We start from the raw sequence: 18059 nt of genomic DNA, 5'->3' as shown, positions 1-18059 counted from the left end.
TTCCAGAAAAGCAAAGCTGATTTAACATTCAAAATTCAGTGTAGTTCAACACATTGTCATAATAAAATAGAAACATTATGTGTGCCCAAGATGTGCAGAAAGAGTTCTTGATAAATTTGAATATCTATTCCTCTCAGTGCTGATGTCAGAGATGTACACTGTTTCATAGTGCAGAAATAACTTGAGCCAGAAGGGTTTAGGTAGGAGGAAGGACAGCATTATTAACTTTTCAAATCCTTCTCAGATATCTTATTTGCCATTGGTTATTTCATAATTGAATATGTTCCAATAGTGCTTAATATTTATCAACTTTCTTTTCTTTTCTCTCTAATTTGTGGTTCCAGACGTAGATCTAGATATAGCAAAGATTAAGTGGGATAAAATTCTTTACATGGGTAGCTAGATAGAACTGTAAATTGTAAAAAAAATTCACTAGTATCTAAACATTTAATGAAATTTAAATTTTGCATTTTAAATACTGAATAAAATAACCTTTATTTAAATAGTTTATATTTTTATATTTATAAGCACAATGCATACATGTTTTAAAACTTATACAAACTTTGAATGTCTTAAAAAATCTTTGTTAGAAATGGAAATATATTTTACTTTAACATTCTGTTTATTAAAACTATATAAATTTAGAGTACTGTGAATAAATTTTTTATCTTTTTGATATTTTAAAATGAGTGAGTTAAGATTGTTTTTGTCTACTTTTAATTATATAAGACATTTTAAAAACAATTTTGTCTCTCTGAAGGCATATTTGTCAAAGATTTTATTTGTTTGTTGAATCTATTTTTTTAAATCAATACATAGATTATGGCAGCTGTGATCCTGATTTTTCTCTTGATGTAAGGCCCACAGTGTTATGGGAAGGCTTGCTCTTTCTTCTTGAGTTGTCCCTTTTCTTATTCCATGACACATTAGTAGCTGCTAAGCCAAGATAGAGGGGCTTAAGGCCCCATGCAACTTAAAAATACATCCAGCAGCCTGACCAGTGAACCATTTTTTTTTTAAATTCTTTATTAATTTCTATTTTTATTTTAATAATTTTTGGGGTACAGGCCATTTTTGGTTACTAATATGGTTTGGCTGTGTCACCACCCGAATCTCATCTTGAATTGTAGCTTCCACAATTTCCACATGTCATGGGAGTGACCTAATGAGAGGTAATTGAATCATGGGGGCAGGTCTTTCCCATACTGTTCTTGTGATAGTGAATAAGTCTCCCTTGAGATTTGATTTTATAAAGTTTCCCTGCACAAGCTCTCTCATTTTCTCTTGTTTGCCGTTATGTAAGACGTGCCTTTCACCTTCCACCATGATTCTGAGGCCTCCATGGCCACGTGGAACTGTGAGTCCATTAAATCTCTTTTGCTTTATAAATTACCCCATCTTGAGTATCTCTTTGTAAGCAGTGTGGAAATGGACTAATATAGTTACATAAATATGTATTTTTCTTTTTCTCTTTTTTTTGAGACAGGGTCTTCCTCTGTCACCCAGGCTGACATGAGCTTGGCTCATTGCAACCCCCACCTCCTAGGATCAAGCAATCTTCCCATCTCAGCCACCTGAGTAGCTAGGACCTCAGGTGCATGCCACCACACCTAATTTTTATTTTTTATTTTTTTGGTGTGGTTTTTTTTTTTTTTAGAGATGGGTTTCACCATTGCTAGGCTGGTCTCAAACTCCTGAACTCAAGTGGTCAGCCCTCCTTGGCCTCACAGAGTGCTTGGAATTACATGTGTGAGCCACCATTCCCAGCCAGGGTAAGTTCTTTAGTGGTGATTTCTGAGATATTAGTGTACTCGTCACCTAAGCAGTGTACATGCATCCAATATGTAGTCTTTTATCCCTCAGCCCCTCAACCATCCCCCTTCAGTCCCTGAAGTCCATCGTTCTTATGCCTTTGCATCCTTATAGCTAAGCTCCCACTTATAAATGAGAACATACCACATTTGATTTACCACTCCTGAGTTACTTTGCTTAGAATAATGGCCTTGAGCTCCACCCAAGTCACTGCAAAAGGTATTATTTAGTTCCTTTTTATGGCTGAGTAGTATTCCATGGTGTATATATACCACATTTTCTTTTTTGTTTGTTTGTTTGTTTTCGAGACAGAGTCTCGCTTTGTCTCCAGACTGGAGTGCTGTGGTGCAATCTCGGCTAACTGCAACCTCTGCCTCCCAGGTTCCAGCGATTCTCCTGCTTCAGCCTCCCAAGTAGCTGGGACTACAGACATGCACCACCATTCCTGGCTAATTTTTTTGTATTTTAGTAGAGATGAAGTTTCACCATCTTGGCCAGGATGGTCTCTATCTTCTGGCCTCGTGATCCGCCTGCCTCGACCTCCAAAAGTGTTGGGATTACAGGCGTGAGCCACCACACACGGCCATTTTCTTTATCTGCTCATTGGTGGATGAGTATTTAGGTTGTTTCCATATCTTTTTTTTTTTGAGATGGAATCTCACTCTGTCGCCCAGTGGCACGATCTCGGCTCACTGCAAGCTCTGCCATATCTTCTCAATTGCAAATTGTGCTGCTATGAACGTGTATGTGCATGTGTCTTGTGCATATAAGATTTCTTTTCCTTTGAGTAGATGCCCAGTAGTGGAACTGCTGTATTGAAATGTAGATCTTCTTTTTGTTTCTTAATGAATCTCCATACTGTTTTCCATAGTGGTTGTACTAGTTTATACTCCTGTCAGCAGTGTAAAAGTGTGCCCTTTTCACCACATCCATGATGACATCTACTGTTTTTCAACTTTTTAATTATGGCAATTCTTGCAGGAGTAAAGTGGTATCTCATTGAGGTTTAAATTTGCGTTTCCCTGATAATTAGTAATGTTGGCCATCTTTTATATGTTTGCTGGCTATTTGTATATCATCTTTTGAGAATTATCTATTCACATCCTTTGTCCCCTTTTTGATAGGATTATTTGTTTTTCTCTTGCGGACTTGGAGTTCCTTGTAGATTCTGGATATTAGTCCTTTGTTAGATGCGTAGTTTGCAAATATTTTCTCTCACTTTGTGGGTTGTCTGTTTATTCTGCTGATTATTTCTTTTGCTGTGCAGAAGATTTTTAGTTTAATGAGGTCCCATTTATTTATTTTTGGTTTTGCTGCATTTGTTTGTGGAATCTCAGTCATGAATTCTCTGCCTAAGCCAATGTCTAGAAGAGCTTTTCTGATGTTTAGTCTAGAACTTTTTTTTTTTTGAAACTAAGTCTCACCTTGTCACCAGGCCGGAGTGCAGTGGCGCTATCTCGGCTCACTGCAACCTCCACCTCCCGGGTTCAAGTGATTCTCCTGCCTCAGCCTCCCGAGTAGCTGGGACTACAGGCATGTGCTACCATGCCCAGCTAATTTTTGTATTTTTAGTAGAGACGGGGTTTCTCCATGTTGGCCAGGATGGTCTCAATCTCTTGACCTCATGATCTGCCCTCCTTGGCCTCCCAAAGTGCTGGGATTGCAGGAGTAAGCCACTGTGCCTGGCCTTATTCTAGAATTTTTATGGTTTCAGGTCTTAGATTTAAGTCTTTGATCAATCTCAAGTTGATTTTTGGATAAGAAGAGGGATGAGGATCCAGTTTCATTCTTCTACATGTGGCTTGCCAGTTTTCCCAGCAGCGTTTATTAAAGGGGGTATCCTTTCCCCACTTTATGTTTTTGTATGCTTTGTCAAAGATCAGTTAGCTATAAGCATTTGGCTTTATTTTTGAGTCCTCTCTTTTGTCCCATTAGTCAACATGCCTATATTTATACCAGTACCATCTTGTGTTTTTAACTATAGCCTTGTAGTATAATTTGAAGTTGGGTAATGTGATGCCTCCAGATGTGTTCTTTTCAATTAGTATTACTTTGGCTATGTGAGCTCTTGTTTGGTTCCACATGAATTTTATAATTTTTTTTTCTAGTTCTGTGAAGAATCATGATAATATTTTAATGGGAATTGCACTGAATCAGTAGATTGCTTTGGGCAGTATGGTCATTTTCACAATATTGATACTTTCCATTCACGAACATGGGATGTGTTTCCACTTGTGTCATCTATTACTTCTTTGAACAGTGTTTAGTAGTTTTCCTTATAGCGATCTTTCAACCCTTGGCTAAGTATATTTCTAAAGAAGTATATTTAGAAACTGAGTTCTTGATTTGATTCTCAAAATGGTCATTGTTGTTGTATAGCAGCACTACTAATTTGTGTACATTGATTTTGTATCCTGAGACTTTACTTAATTTGTTTATCAGAACTAGGAGCTTCTTAGATGAGTCTTTATGGTTTTCTAGGTATACGATCATACCATCAGTGAACAGTGACAGTTTGACTTTCTCTGTCAATTTGGATGCCCCTTTTTTCTTTCCCTTGTCTGACTGCTCTGGCCAGGGCTTCTAGCACTATGTTGAATAGAAGTGGGGAATGTGGGCATCTTTGTCTTGTTTCAGTTGTCAGGGAGAATGTTTTCAACTTTTCCCCATGCAGTATGATGTTGACTGTGGGTTTGTCATACATGGTTTTTATTATTTTGAGGTAAGTCCATTCTATGTCTATTTTGTTATGGTTTTTAATCATAAAGCAATGCTGGATTTTTTGTGTTTTTTTTTGTTTTTTTTTGAGACAGAGTCTCTCTCTGTTGCCCAGGCTGGAGTGCAGTGGCGTGATCTCGGCTCACTGCAAGCTCCGCCTCCCTGGTTCACGCCATTCTCCTGCCTCAGCCTCGCGAGTAGCTGGGACTACAAGCGCCCGCCACGACGCCCAGCTAATTTTTTGTGTTTTTCGTAGAGACGGGGTTTCACCGTGTTAGCCAGGATGGTCTCGATATCCTGACTTCGTGATCCACCCACCTCGGCCTCCCAAAGTGCTCGGATTACAGGCATGAGCCACCGCGCCTGGCCAATGCCGGATTTTAACAAATGATTTTTCTGCATCATATAGTTTTTGTTTTTAATTTTGTTTACTTAATGTATCTCATTTATTGACTTTCATGCGTTAAACCGTTCTTACATCCCTGGTATGAAACCCACTTGATCATGATGTATATTATCTTTTTGAGATGCTGTTGGAATGAGATTCAGTTAGATAATATTTATTTGAGGATTTATGCATCTATATTCATCAAAGACACTGGTCTGTTGGTTTCTTTTTAGTTCTTGTTATGTCTTTCTTAGTTTGGGTATTAGGGTGATGCTGGCTTGTTAGGATGATTTAGGGAGGATTCCCACTCTGGTTACCAGAGTTCCAGGGAGAGGTGTTTACTAGGTGAAACAGTATTTTCAGCACAGTGAAGCTATAATGTCTAACACTCTAATGATAGGTATATGATACTAAATATTTGTCAAAACCTATAGAATTTTACATCACAAAGTGTGAATCTTAATAAGATGCTAATTACAAAAACCATTTAGGAAGTTCAAGGAATCCATGGATAGAATGTTGAATAGATAAAATAAACTAACATTACTATAAATGTATGAAGCAATCTCACTGAGACTCAAGGGGATAAAATTTGCTGACTGACCTAAGTGGCTTGAGAAAGGTTTGAGTTTTGTAAGACAAAAGGCAAAGGATACTGCTAAGCATTGTACTCTGGATAATAATGTTGTTTCCTGCAGGTATAGGTGTTAACATGATATTGCAATTCATGTATACTGGAATTAATCAATTAAGTAAATGAATGGCAATAATGGAAGTCAGATTTCTCATTGTCAGAAGGAGAGTTTATAGCTAAGTAAGCTAGGAGAATAGACTGACCCATGTGGTCATGGATTAGAGTTGAGACAACAGTGTTAACTTATTCCCTTAACTTATGTTAACTTATTTTGCCTTGATAGAGATGGTTACATATACATATACTTATGTATATGTATATATAAGTACATTATTATTTGAATGTACTTTTTTTTTACTCTGACACCTGAAGGCTGTGCAGCAATAGCATTACAATAGGAAAGAGAATACTTTGAGGCCAGGCACTGTGTCTCATGCCTGTAATCCCAGCACTTTGAGGGCTGAGGCAAGCAGATCACTTGAGGTCGGGAGTTCGAGACCAGCCTGGCCATCATGGGGAAGCCCCTTCTCTACTAAAAATACAAAAATTAGCCATGTGTGGCCATGTGCATCTGTAGTCCCAGCTACTCAGAAGGCTGAAAAAAAAACAAAAAAACCTATCACCCAAATCTTGATTTCTGATACTATTTTACAATAAAAGAGTCCTTGAAGAAAGTGCCAATGCTACTACAGATATAGGATATATACAAGATGGGTCTGGAGCATTGTGTAGAACCACAAATAATTTTTTTACTAAAAATTCTCCACAACAAAAACAAACACACGTCAATGGTGGAAGGCCAAAAGCACACAGAAGCCTATTGAGAGAGAACTGATGATCAAAGGTGGAACAATTTGAGAAACAAAATAAATAGATTATAATACAAATTATAAAATAAATGTCATAAAATTTGCTGATATAAATGATTGAATATATAAATACATGGGAGATAAAAGACAAATTCTCATAAAGAAGGATTCCAAGTAATTTATGTATCTCCTTTATCTTCAAGAATGTAGAGTATGACTCCCTACTTCTTCAATATGGGCTTCCTTCCTAACAGTATAGTACAGAAAGATATAAAAGAGAGTAAACTTGCAGCAGAAAAACCTGTTAAGTGCTACCTCAGCCAAGCACTCAAGGTCAGTATCAATGGTGGTTAAGTCATGTATGTCCACGTAATATGATTACATGAGTAACAGTGATATGGGTAACAGTGACAACAAAAAGAGTCAGCATTTATGTTTATAGCACAGAAAGTCAAGCTGTTGGAGAAACAGGGAAATGGTGGCCACGTAAAACATCTTCCAGGAGAGTTTCATGTTGAAATGACCACCGTGTATGACCTTAGGAAACGGAAAGGTAAACTATTGTCCACACGAGTGACTGAGATAGTTACACCTTTGCTTTCTGATGGTCCAATGTATACACACTTTGTGTCATGAACAAAATTATTTAAAATATTGTGTAAAATACTTTCAGGCTATGTGTATAAGGTGTATCTGAAGCATAAATGTATTTCAGGTTAGAATTGAGTCCCCTCCCCAAGATATTTTATCCTGCATATGAAATATTCCAAAATAAGAAAAAAATTCTGGTATTCAAAAATCTCTGGTCCTAGGTGTTTCAGATAAGGAATTCTCAATCTATAGGTATATACCCAAAGGATCATAAATCATGCTGCTATAAAGACTCACGCGCATGTATGTTTATAGCGGCACTATTCACAATAGCAAAGACTTGGAACCAAGCCAAATGTCCAACAATGATAGACTGGATTAAGAAAATGTGGCACATATACACCATGGAATACTATGCAGCCATAAAAAAGGATGAGTTCATGTCCTTCGTAGGGACATGGATAAAGCTGGAAACCATCATTCTCAGCAAACTATCGCCAGGACAAAAAAACCAAACGCCACATGTTCTCACTCACAGGTGGGAGCTGAACAATGAGAACACGTGGACACAGGAAGGGGAACATCACACACCATGGCCTGTTGTGGGGTGGGGGGAGAGGGGAGGGATAGCATTAGGAGATATACCTAATGTTAAATGACGAGTTAATGGGTGCAGCACACCAACATGGCACATGTATACATATGTAACAAACCTGCACGTTGTGCACATGTACCCTAAAAGTATAATAAAAATAAAAATAAAAAAAAATAGATGTATTAGTCCGTTTGGGTTGCATAACAATATGCTATAGACTAGGTGGCTTAAACAATATAAATTTATTTTCTTACACGTTTAGAGTCTAGAAGCCTAAGTTTAAGATGCCAAAATCTAGTACTCAGTGAGGGCCTTCTTTCTGGCTTGGAAATGGCTGACTTTTCATTAATGTATCCTTACATGGTGGAGAAAGAGTAAGAGAGAGAGGGAGTAGAAAGGGAGAGAGGGAAAGATGGTAGATGGTCTCTCTCCTCTTTTATAATTACACTAGTGTCATCCTGGGGGATCTACCTGCATTAACTCCCAAATGCTTCATCTCCAGATACATCACATTGGGGCTTAGGGCTTCAGCATATAAATTTGTGGAGGATACAACATTCTGTTTACAGCAACAGGAGAACCAGAGTGTGAGATATATGAGAACCCTCCGTAATATTTCCACAATTTTCCTATAAATCTAAAAAGTGTTCTAAAAATAGTTTATTTAAATAAAAATGACAAATCAACTGTGAGAATATTGTAAAATAATTTTTAAAATAAACAATATAGTAATACAAATGAGAACTCAAAGGATGGCTTTCAGAGAGGGTAAACAAAAATGATTACCCTCACACATAGGTTGACATTAACGAACTAAGGGATAAATTGGAAAACATTATCCAGAATACAGAACAGACAAATAAAATATAAAAACAATATTAAAGAGCAGTTAAGACACTGGGAAGTGAAAGTGAAATCTAAAATACAAGAGGGTAAGGTATAAGAAATACAAATAAGCCAATATTTGAAAAGATAATTAACGGTGAATACATTTATATAAATGAAAGAATAAATTATCATATTCAAGAAGCATGGCAGGTCTCCAAAGTTATAAATACAAACATGTTTACAGGTAGATACATGATATGCGAAATTCAAAATTTATAATTCAGGAACACCAAAAACAAAAATAAAGAAGTTTAAAACAGTCAGAGAAGAGCAAGTTACTACAAAAAAAAAAAAAAAAAAAAAAGCCAAGCTGAGTGTGAACACACTTCTAGTCAGAAGCAATAGAAGCAAAAACACAGAGAAATATTACATAAACAATTTCAGGTCAGTACATTGCCCTAGCTAGAAAAAAAAAAGGTAAAACTTTGATTGTAAAATCACAGCAAAATTAAGACATACTGAACACAAGTCAAAGATAACTTATCAAAAATAAGTATCTTTTAGAAAATTGATCCCAGGAATATATTTAAGATTCAGTGAATTTTTTGTAAGGAAAATGGCCAACATGGTGAAAAATATAAGGTAAGTATTGTGCAAACTTAGACAAAGATTAAATATGACCAACAGAACAAACTAGAAGTAAATATTGGGTACAGGACAGTGTAAGTTGTTAGGATAGTAATGTTCATAAAATGTTCTGAAATTTATGCCAACAAATAATAATTTTTACTCATTTTTCAACTTCATTGAGTAAAGCATACATGTTACAGGTCAAGAATGTCATTATATTTTTTTTAAAAGTTAAAGCTATGATTTCTAAATATGTCATATAAAATATTATAGCAAGAAATATTCAAAACAAAATGGAATTAAAAGGTTATTACTATCATTAACAATAATTTAAAAATTAAGATTGTAAAACTAAAACCAAATATGACAAAAATCAAGATATGCTGTTGATCAGTGTTGCTTGTTCTCTTTTTTTCGCAGATGAATGAACTTAGTAATTAGCTTCAGGTTGGTATAGTTTTGTGATTATTTTGTTTGATAAAATATAAAAGAAAGTGAAGTGGGCCGGGCGCGGTGGCTCACGCTTGTAATCCCAGCACTTTGGGAGGCCAAGGCGGGCAGATCACGAGGTCAGGAGATCGAGACCATGGTGAAACCCCGTCTCTACTAAAAATACAAAAAAAATTAGCGGGCGCCTGTAGTCCCAGCTACTCGGAGAGGCTGAGGCAGGAGAACGGCGTGAACCCGGGAGGCGGAGCTTGCAGTGAGCCGAGATCGCGCCACTGCACTTCAGCCTGGGTGACAGAGCGAGACTCCATCTCAAAAAAAAAAAAAAAAAAAAGAAAAAAAAAAGAAAAGAAAGTGAAGTGGTATATTTGTGTGCATGGAAGTGAATGTGTAATTATAAGTATACATAATTTACGAGATCTACTCATAACATATAAGGGAAAAAAAGTGAACACAGAAGAGCATAAAATATATCACTTAAATGGATAGTAGAAAAGCTATGTAATATGAAACAAATTTTACTTTAAAATAAAAACCACTACTAGAAACAGAAAATGTTACTATACACAAATATCCAAATTGAAGCTATGATTCTAAAACTGTGTGTAAAAATGTAGTACAACATTAAAATGTATGTGGCAAAATGAACAATATTACAAAGAAATTAAAAATACATAATTGGAGTGAGAATATGTGGCCACTTGTGTCACTACTTGATTTTTTTAAGCAAAAGTGTGATTAATAATTGATATTTTTGGAAACATTTACTCATGAGATGAAGAATGCACATGTCTTTAAGATAATTCAGTGTCTTTTTTAAACAGAGCCCATACTTTGCACAGAATGAATTTCCAAAAAAGTTAAAAAGTGGTATAATTCAGGCAAAATTATTTGCACACAATGCACGAAAATTAAAAACACATGGCAAATACAATTAACAAATGAAGAAAGTTTAGCAATTTTTTTAAAGTTTTGATTATCTCTTCGTTTAAGAGAAAAGCCTAATGGCAAATGAAGTTGTTTAAAAGTGAATCATGATGATTACCATACATACAGTTTTGGTGCATATTGTGGCAAAGATTAAGCCCTGTCTGTCAAATATTCCTGCTCTCTTTTCCAGAAAGTTTATTTTTGGTAAATAGCTACATAATCAGCGACATTTTACACTCTTTCTTGCCTCTAGGTGAGCCTGATCTCACCAAAATACCAAGATCTCACCAAATGGAATATGAGTGGAAGTGATGAAGCAGTGGGCCACATTTTCTCCATAGATGCAAAGGATCCTTGGTGATATCAGACATATAAAATGGAAGGTAGCTGGATTCATGAACCATTGCTTCGGGCAGATCCAACTTCCTGATTTGTAATCAGGAAGACTTATTTAGACCAAGCCCAAGCAAGAAATAAACTTCCATTCTGATAAACACTGAGACTTAGGCTCCTGTGAGTTATAGGAGATACTAACGACTTAATGAATATAAATAAAACAGTTACAAAGAGATGGGGGAAATTAGTACCCTGATTAGTATTAGAAACCAAGAAAATCTGAACATATTAGTTGTTTCAAACTAAGTATTTAATAAATATCAATTAAAGAATCAAAATAAAGCAGTAAGATGTTGAAAGTATGTGAAGCTGAGAAAAGAAATCAGAAAAATTTTTAAAAGATATTATATCAAAATTGATTGATATATATTGTAATGTATTGATTGAAAAGTGATAAAATTGACAAATTTCTTGCATGTGTGAGAAAAAGAAAACAGAAGAGGCTTAAAACATTTTAGGATAAAAAGGGAGAACTAATTACAGAGGTAGTAGATATTGAAAAAATAGTAACATAATAATAATATCTAGTAACTAAAAATGTTTAAATATTTTTAAAAGAAAAAATATCGGTCAGGCGCCCTGGCTCACGCCTGTAATCCCAGCACTTTGGGAGGCCGAGGCAGGCAGATCACGAGGTTAAGAGATCGAGACCATCCTGGCCAACATGGTGAAACCCTGTCTCTACTAAAAATACAAAAATTAGCTGGGCGTGGCTGCGTGTGCCTGTAGTCCCAGCTACTCAGGAGACTGAGGCAGGAGAATGGCTTGAACCGGGGAGGTGGAGGTTGCAGTGACCCGAGATCACGCCACTGCACTCCAGTCTGGGTGACAGAGCATGACTCTGTCTCAAAAACAAACAAACAAAAAAACCCTGGAACAGTTTAATTTTACAGAAATTGATTAAAAAAGAATCAGAAAATCTAAATGTGCCTTTAAGCATTGAACATGTGACTGTAGTTAGTAATTTCACTCTTGTTTTCTTTAGCTCATTCCTACAATGTAAACCCAGATAATATTTCAGATGAACCCCAAGAAGTTTTCAAAGAACAATTTTTTTAATCTATAAAGTAGCTCAGAGAATAAAAATATGCTAAAAGTGCCTAAATTTTATTCTGATGCTAGAATAACCTTGACACCACAATTAGAAAAAACAGTGCGAGAAATTATATTTCACTCATGAACACAGATACAAAAAATAAGGCAAAGCATATCAGCAGATTGATTTCATCAATTTCTATTAAAATAATGTATACTATTTGAGTCCTTTTTAGGAATGCAATGTTTTATAAACATTAGAAAATGTGGCAATTAACAGTCTGAAGGAGGAGAACTCACAAGCCAGATACTGTTTGTGGCCCACCTAGATTCCCTTTACTGGTGGGTGCACTATTTCAGGCTGTCGTGCCTGCCTTTTTTGCATAATTGTCTTAGACTGACATGAACAACTCTTCTGGGAGATTCCTGAGAACTCTCCAACAGCAACAGATGACTGACTAATACTACCGTATGAAATCCAGAAACAAATGCTTCAACTAGAGACAAAGCATTTGAGAATTCAAAAAAGACTAAGAAAAAGAAAATCACAGAAGAATACCTAAACTATGATTCACTTGAAATAAGGTGCAAAAATACACACTGCAGAAGTGTAAGCAAAAGCAACAGTCAAAAGAGTGGCTATCTCTGGGAGAATAGAAGTTAATATAATTAAGAATATGCTCAAAGGGAAATTCAAATATTTTATTTTTCTTATTTTTCTTAATTCATACATGCATACATAACTAGTTATAAAATTTAAGTGAATTTTATGACTAAATAATTAAACTAATCTGATTTTCATCAATGGTAGTAGTTTCTGTTTGTTTGTTTGTTGATTTGTTTTTCCTCTAAAGACAGTTTCTTCTTTTCTCTGTGGAATTCAATGACTGCACTGACAATAATCCAGCAGCAGCCGTGCTTTGTAGATTGATCTACTTTATGATAATACATGCATCTGATAAACAATAATCCCAATTTAAGTTTGAGAGCTCGTTGGAGAGATTACAGGGACTCTATAATAACATCATGTCATTATACCATCACTAATAATGAACATCTAAGTATAAACACTCAAACATCACCCCGTATGTGAAAATCCTGACATAGACTAGGTATGACGCAGAATCTAGAAGAAAACCTGGCCACTCCTTCAGATTCTATTTTCTCCTCCATTCTAGCCACAACCTATAGATACCTGAGAGGTAATTTTTATTCATAACTTTTTAATTGTGATAGGGTTTATCTACTGCTATTTTTCTAGATTAAAATATTTCGAAATACCTCAAGGTACTTTTGACCCACGGTTGAAATTTTTCAACTATCTTTTTCTGGAAAATCTTAATGTTCTCAGGAATGCAAACATATATATATATATATATATATTCGCAACTTCACATGGGATGCAGCTAATACTCATATGGGACTGGTAAACTTTGCTACTGTTTCTATGCTTGCCTTAACATGTTTTTTATCAGAAGCTATGACCTGGACTTCAGATCTAGCTGTATGTCCTCAGACTGATGATTTATTCCTCCTATACTAATTTGGTTTTGATCCCTGAAAATTTTCCTCCATATTATATTTGGGTAGTTTTATTTCTTCTGCCGATTTCTATCTGAAAAACTAACGATTGTAAACTTCCCTAAGAAGAAACCCACACTAAGTCCCTTTTCCCGTTACCAAGTATTTGTTTTCTAAAGGTTATACAGAAAATGACTGCTATTAGTCATTTAGTCTCAATTGACTGTTTTGTTGCAATCATTTGGGCAATATAAAGCATTTATTTCTGTGTTTCAGCTGTTTGGTCTTTTTATGCCCCTTTTCTCATTTGATTGGCCAAACTGGCCTTCGTTGGTCTCTGTGCTTAGTGGTAGGCATGTATTCTTACTTAAAAGTGTCACTGACCAGAAGGAAATAAGTTTCCCCGATGCCATTTGAAAACAAACAAACAAAAAAACGAAATAAAACAAAACTCTTCAACCTCAAATTTTCTAACCTCTTTTTCTCTACCCCCGGCCTTAAACTTCCAGGCATGGTGTCCAGCATTTTATAAAACAATTCTTTATTTACTTCTCTTCCCTACTATCATGGTCTGTTTCATAGTAAATAAAATTGTCATAACCTTTATGTTGAGGATAAACATTCAGTTCTGCTATTTTTAAACTTGTTCTTCAAGAAATTAAGTATAACCTAGCTAGACTGTTGATCATCTTTAAGAAACCACTGGTAAAAATAAGTTATTAAGTGCACCAGGGAGTGATACTCTTAGAAAATGGTGCAATTTCACCAATACTCTGATTTTTTTTTAAGTAGTTATTTTTAACATCTTCAGTGGTCTTCTTGGGGTAACGACTGAATAAAAATTTGACAGAACAATTCTTTAAGTAAGTGAAAGAAAAAAATGTAGCTAGTGAAGCAGACTTCAGTGGGATCTAGGAAGCCTTGTAGATGTCAAAGTTGTTCATTGAAACAAAGTGAGATTTGGAAAGGTTAAAGGCAAAGATGTGGAATTCTGTTATTTTACTTACCTTGTGATTTCTGCCTTTTCAGTAAACAAGGTTAAGCTGTCATTTGACAGAGAGGGACTGAAATTTCTTCAAAAAATATAATCTTATTTCTGATAAGACCTACTGTAAGTCACTGTGTGCTGACAAACGTACTTCAACAAAACAAAGCTATGTTCTATGAAAACAAATTATTTCTTTTTCTATATGTGGAATATGAAGTTTTATTTACTAGCAGGTGAAACCATTTTCATTTTGTCCAAATGCTATTTAAAATAGGAACGTATTTCTTTGATTAAAACTGAAGAACAGACTCAAATGATATAGAAGTATGTTTCCTTGAACATGCAAAATATATTTCATGACTATGCTAATGAGTCCTCTTTCTCTTTAATATTTAGAGTTTTAATATATCCCCAAATATTATTGCTGTAAACATTTCAATTATATTTTTCTTTCTTTTTTGAGACACGGTCTCAAGGTCTTGCTGTCACCCAGGCTGACATACAGTGGTGCAATCGTGGCTCACTGCAGCGTTGACCTCCTGGGCTCAAGACACCCTCCTGCCTCAGCCTTCTGAGAAGCTGGGACTACAGGCGTGCGCTACCACACCCGGATACTTTAAAAAAAAAAAAAATCTAGAGAAACATGATCTTACTGTGTTGCTCAGTCTGGTCTCATATTCCTGGGCTCAAGAAATCCTACCAACTCAGCTTCCCAATGTGCTGGGATTACAGGCATGAGCTGCTTAGCCCAGCTAAATTATATATACATTTTTAAAGTGCAAGAATGAATTTTCATTTGCTTTTAAATAATTATCGCAAGTGGAACTGATTTTTATATACATGCTAAAAAAGAGATGAAATGTAAAGAGCATAATTTATAACACAATTCTAGTTTGTCTAATTTTATACTTAGATTTTGTCTACTAAGTCTGAAGGAAATTCAATATATACAGTATAATTGTAAAATTTATACTTTCCTTTGTCTTTAGCATGGTGAAAAGATGAATCAAATGACCTAATCCTTGAATGGCTTGTTTTCCTTGCTTACACTTCGCAGAAAATTGATTACTTGTTAAATATAACCAAAGTCACAATTTTTTGAGGCTGGGAAAGATTAAGGGAGCAATAAAGAAGCCATAATAATATAGTTATCAAATTTGCCAAAAACTTTACTTTTTTCTGTGTTTCACACAATTATATCTGATATTCATAACAACCCTGTGAGGTCAATGTAAAGATATTATTTCTATCTGAAATTGAGGGGAAGTATACACAATGTTTAAATTAACATTTAAAGGTATGAAATTAGTTATAGTTACGGATTCCGGACTACAAGTTCTGAAGCTCAGACTCCCATACCTTTGTTTCCCCTACAACCCCATTTAAGTAGAGATTATTTCTATTAATATTATCCTGTTCCATATTTTAATTCAAGACACTGATTGGAATCAAGAAGCTGAATCATGACCTGTTTTTTTTCAAAACTGTTTGTCCTAGTAAACATTCTACTTTTCGGTATTTACTCATTCTCTCAATCTGAAACTGAGATAGCCAATGTCAAGGGGGATGCTAACTTAAGACTTGGCAAGGGAAAGAAGGTAGTGATGAAGGCTGATGGGAAGACACAGGTGAGGGGAGATTTCTTTCCACAGCTTGGAAATAATATTCTGGGGAGAATTTACCTCTGTAAAAATTAGAAGAAGGTTTTGCATTGTGCCTTAATCAAAACTAGAAGATACAGTTTTTTATTGTTGTTTTGGTTTTGGTTATCTTTTTTGAGACAGGGTCTTGCTCTGTTGCCCAGGCTGGAGTGCAGTGGTGTGATCACCACTCACTGCAGCCTCAGCATCCCAGTCTTAAGCGATCCTTCTGCCTCAGCCTGCCAAGTAGCTGGGTTACAGGCGTGCACCACCAAAGTAGCTGGGATTACAGGCGTGCACCACCACACCTGGCTAATTTGTAAATCTTTTCCCATTTTCTTTCCCAGGCAGGTCTTGAGCTCCTGAACTCAATATACACTCTTACAGTTTTTTTTTAAATTGTGTTATTTGATTGGCGTATCATAAGTCATTTACTTATCATTGTGTGCTCAATGTTGTAAAATTTATGTGCAATGGAAGAGAGAAAACATCACTTAGGTGATGAAACGTGGGAAATTTATTCAGTGTTAGGACTCCTGAAGAAACAACTTTGCAAATTTTCTTTTACGTAAAGAAATAGGCATCTGTAAATTCATACATATTTTTTAAAATCACGGTTATAAATAAAACTTTTATAACATGGCATTGAAAATGCTTTATAAAGAGTAAAGGACTATTTTAATTCCAGTTATAATTTTAGTGGCTTACAAAATGGGTTATCAAAGCCATTTTGGTTTTTAAATTTTCATGCGAAATTTAATAAATTTCATATGAATAAAACTTCCCCCCCAGCTATCTTTGGAAGACTAAAAGCAGGATGATTTACAGAAGATTAGAAATATGCACTGTTGCAAAAGCTACAAAGCCAAACCACATTATTAAATAAAACCTCAGGCTCACAGGAAAGTGACTGTCACAGAGCATTTTTATGAATGTAAATTTTTTATTACTTTTTGGTGAGGAAGAACATGATTAGTGACAAAGGGTAAGAAACTGAGTTGAAAAATAAAAACTCTGAAAACAACATGATGACTACTTTCTATTTCTGAAAAACATTTTCTTGAATTTGTTCTGAAAAATACATGAAATATAGAAAATGTTCAAACATAGCTTTCAAAGGTTGTAAAAAGTAAGTATGTAAAAAATGAAACAAGAAAAAGTGAGAAACAGAAGATATAGAAGTTGGGATTTCAGGCTAAGTATACCTGTCATATTAATAAATCACTGCATCGTCATATTGTATGATTGATGCTTTTTGAAAATAAGTCTGAATGTAAATTATATAATGAAACATGAGAGTATGTGATATTTGTGTTAATGTGCATTAAAAATAATGTATTAAAAATAACTGATGTAGTTATACTAAGGCATCAATCTGGTCTTTGGTATATGAATTTTTTTAGTTCAAAAATATGTTTATATCTAAAACAATGATTATAGAAAATAGACACATTTATCCAGTTAAGAATAAATTTATGTGAATAAATGTTCTTAAAATTGTCGTCTTCATTTTATTTTTGTTGAGATGAACAAATTAATAAAATTCTATGAATCCAACAATCTAAGCTGAAATGTATAATAACTATGCCTATACCTAGAGAAGTTAAAAAACTTCTCTAGGTATACTCCTAAAATAGGTAATTATTTTTTAGAAATAATTAAAATAGTCTAATATTTTCTCTGTAGGTATACATAACTCTAGACTCTTGAATATATTGTCACTGACAGGTAGATATTAACGAAAAATGCAGTTTTCTAAAACAGAGATCAGGCCACGGTCATATTCCTGTTTGGTGATAAAATAAACTCAATGACATTAGCTAAAGAATGAGTTTTATTCTATCTAAAATCTCAATCCAACTTCTCTTAACATCTCACTTAATTTCCATGCATGAATCCTCTAATCCATATCAAATAATCTACATTTGGATGTCTGATTAAATGGTCCCCTAAGCTTCTACCTCCTCCTGCAGTTTCCCCTGCCTCTTGCATGACTCCTTGTTCCTACAGGATACAAGTGTAGCATATTACTCACACAGTTTTAATATGTTCCTCAACCTTTCATTTCATTGTATCTATCTCTTTTAGAACACTTTT

The sequence above is a fragment of the Symphalangus syndactylus genome, chromosome 16, assembly GCF_028878055.3.
Source record: "Symphalangus syndactylus isolate Jambi chromosome 16, NHGRI_mSymSyn1-v2.1_pri, whole genome shotgun sequence".
NCBI classification, from domain to species: domain Eukaryota; kingdom Metazoa; phylum Chordata; class Mammalia; order Primates; family Hylobatidae; genus Symphalangus; species Symphalangus syndactylus.
The sequence above is the reverse complement of the archived record's forward strand: the minus strand, read 5'-3'. Positions refer to the sequence as shown.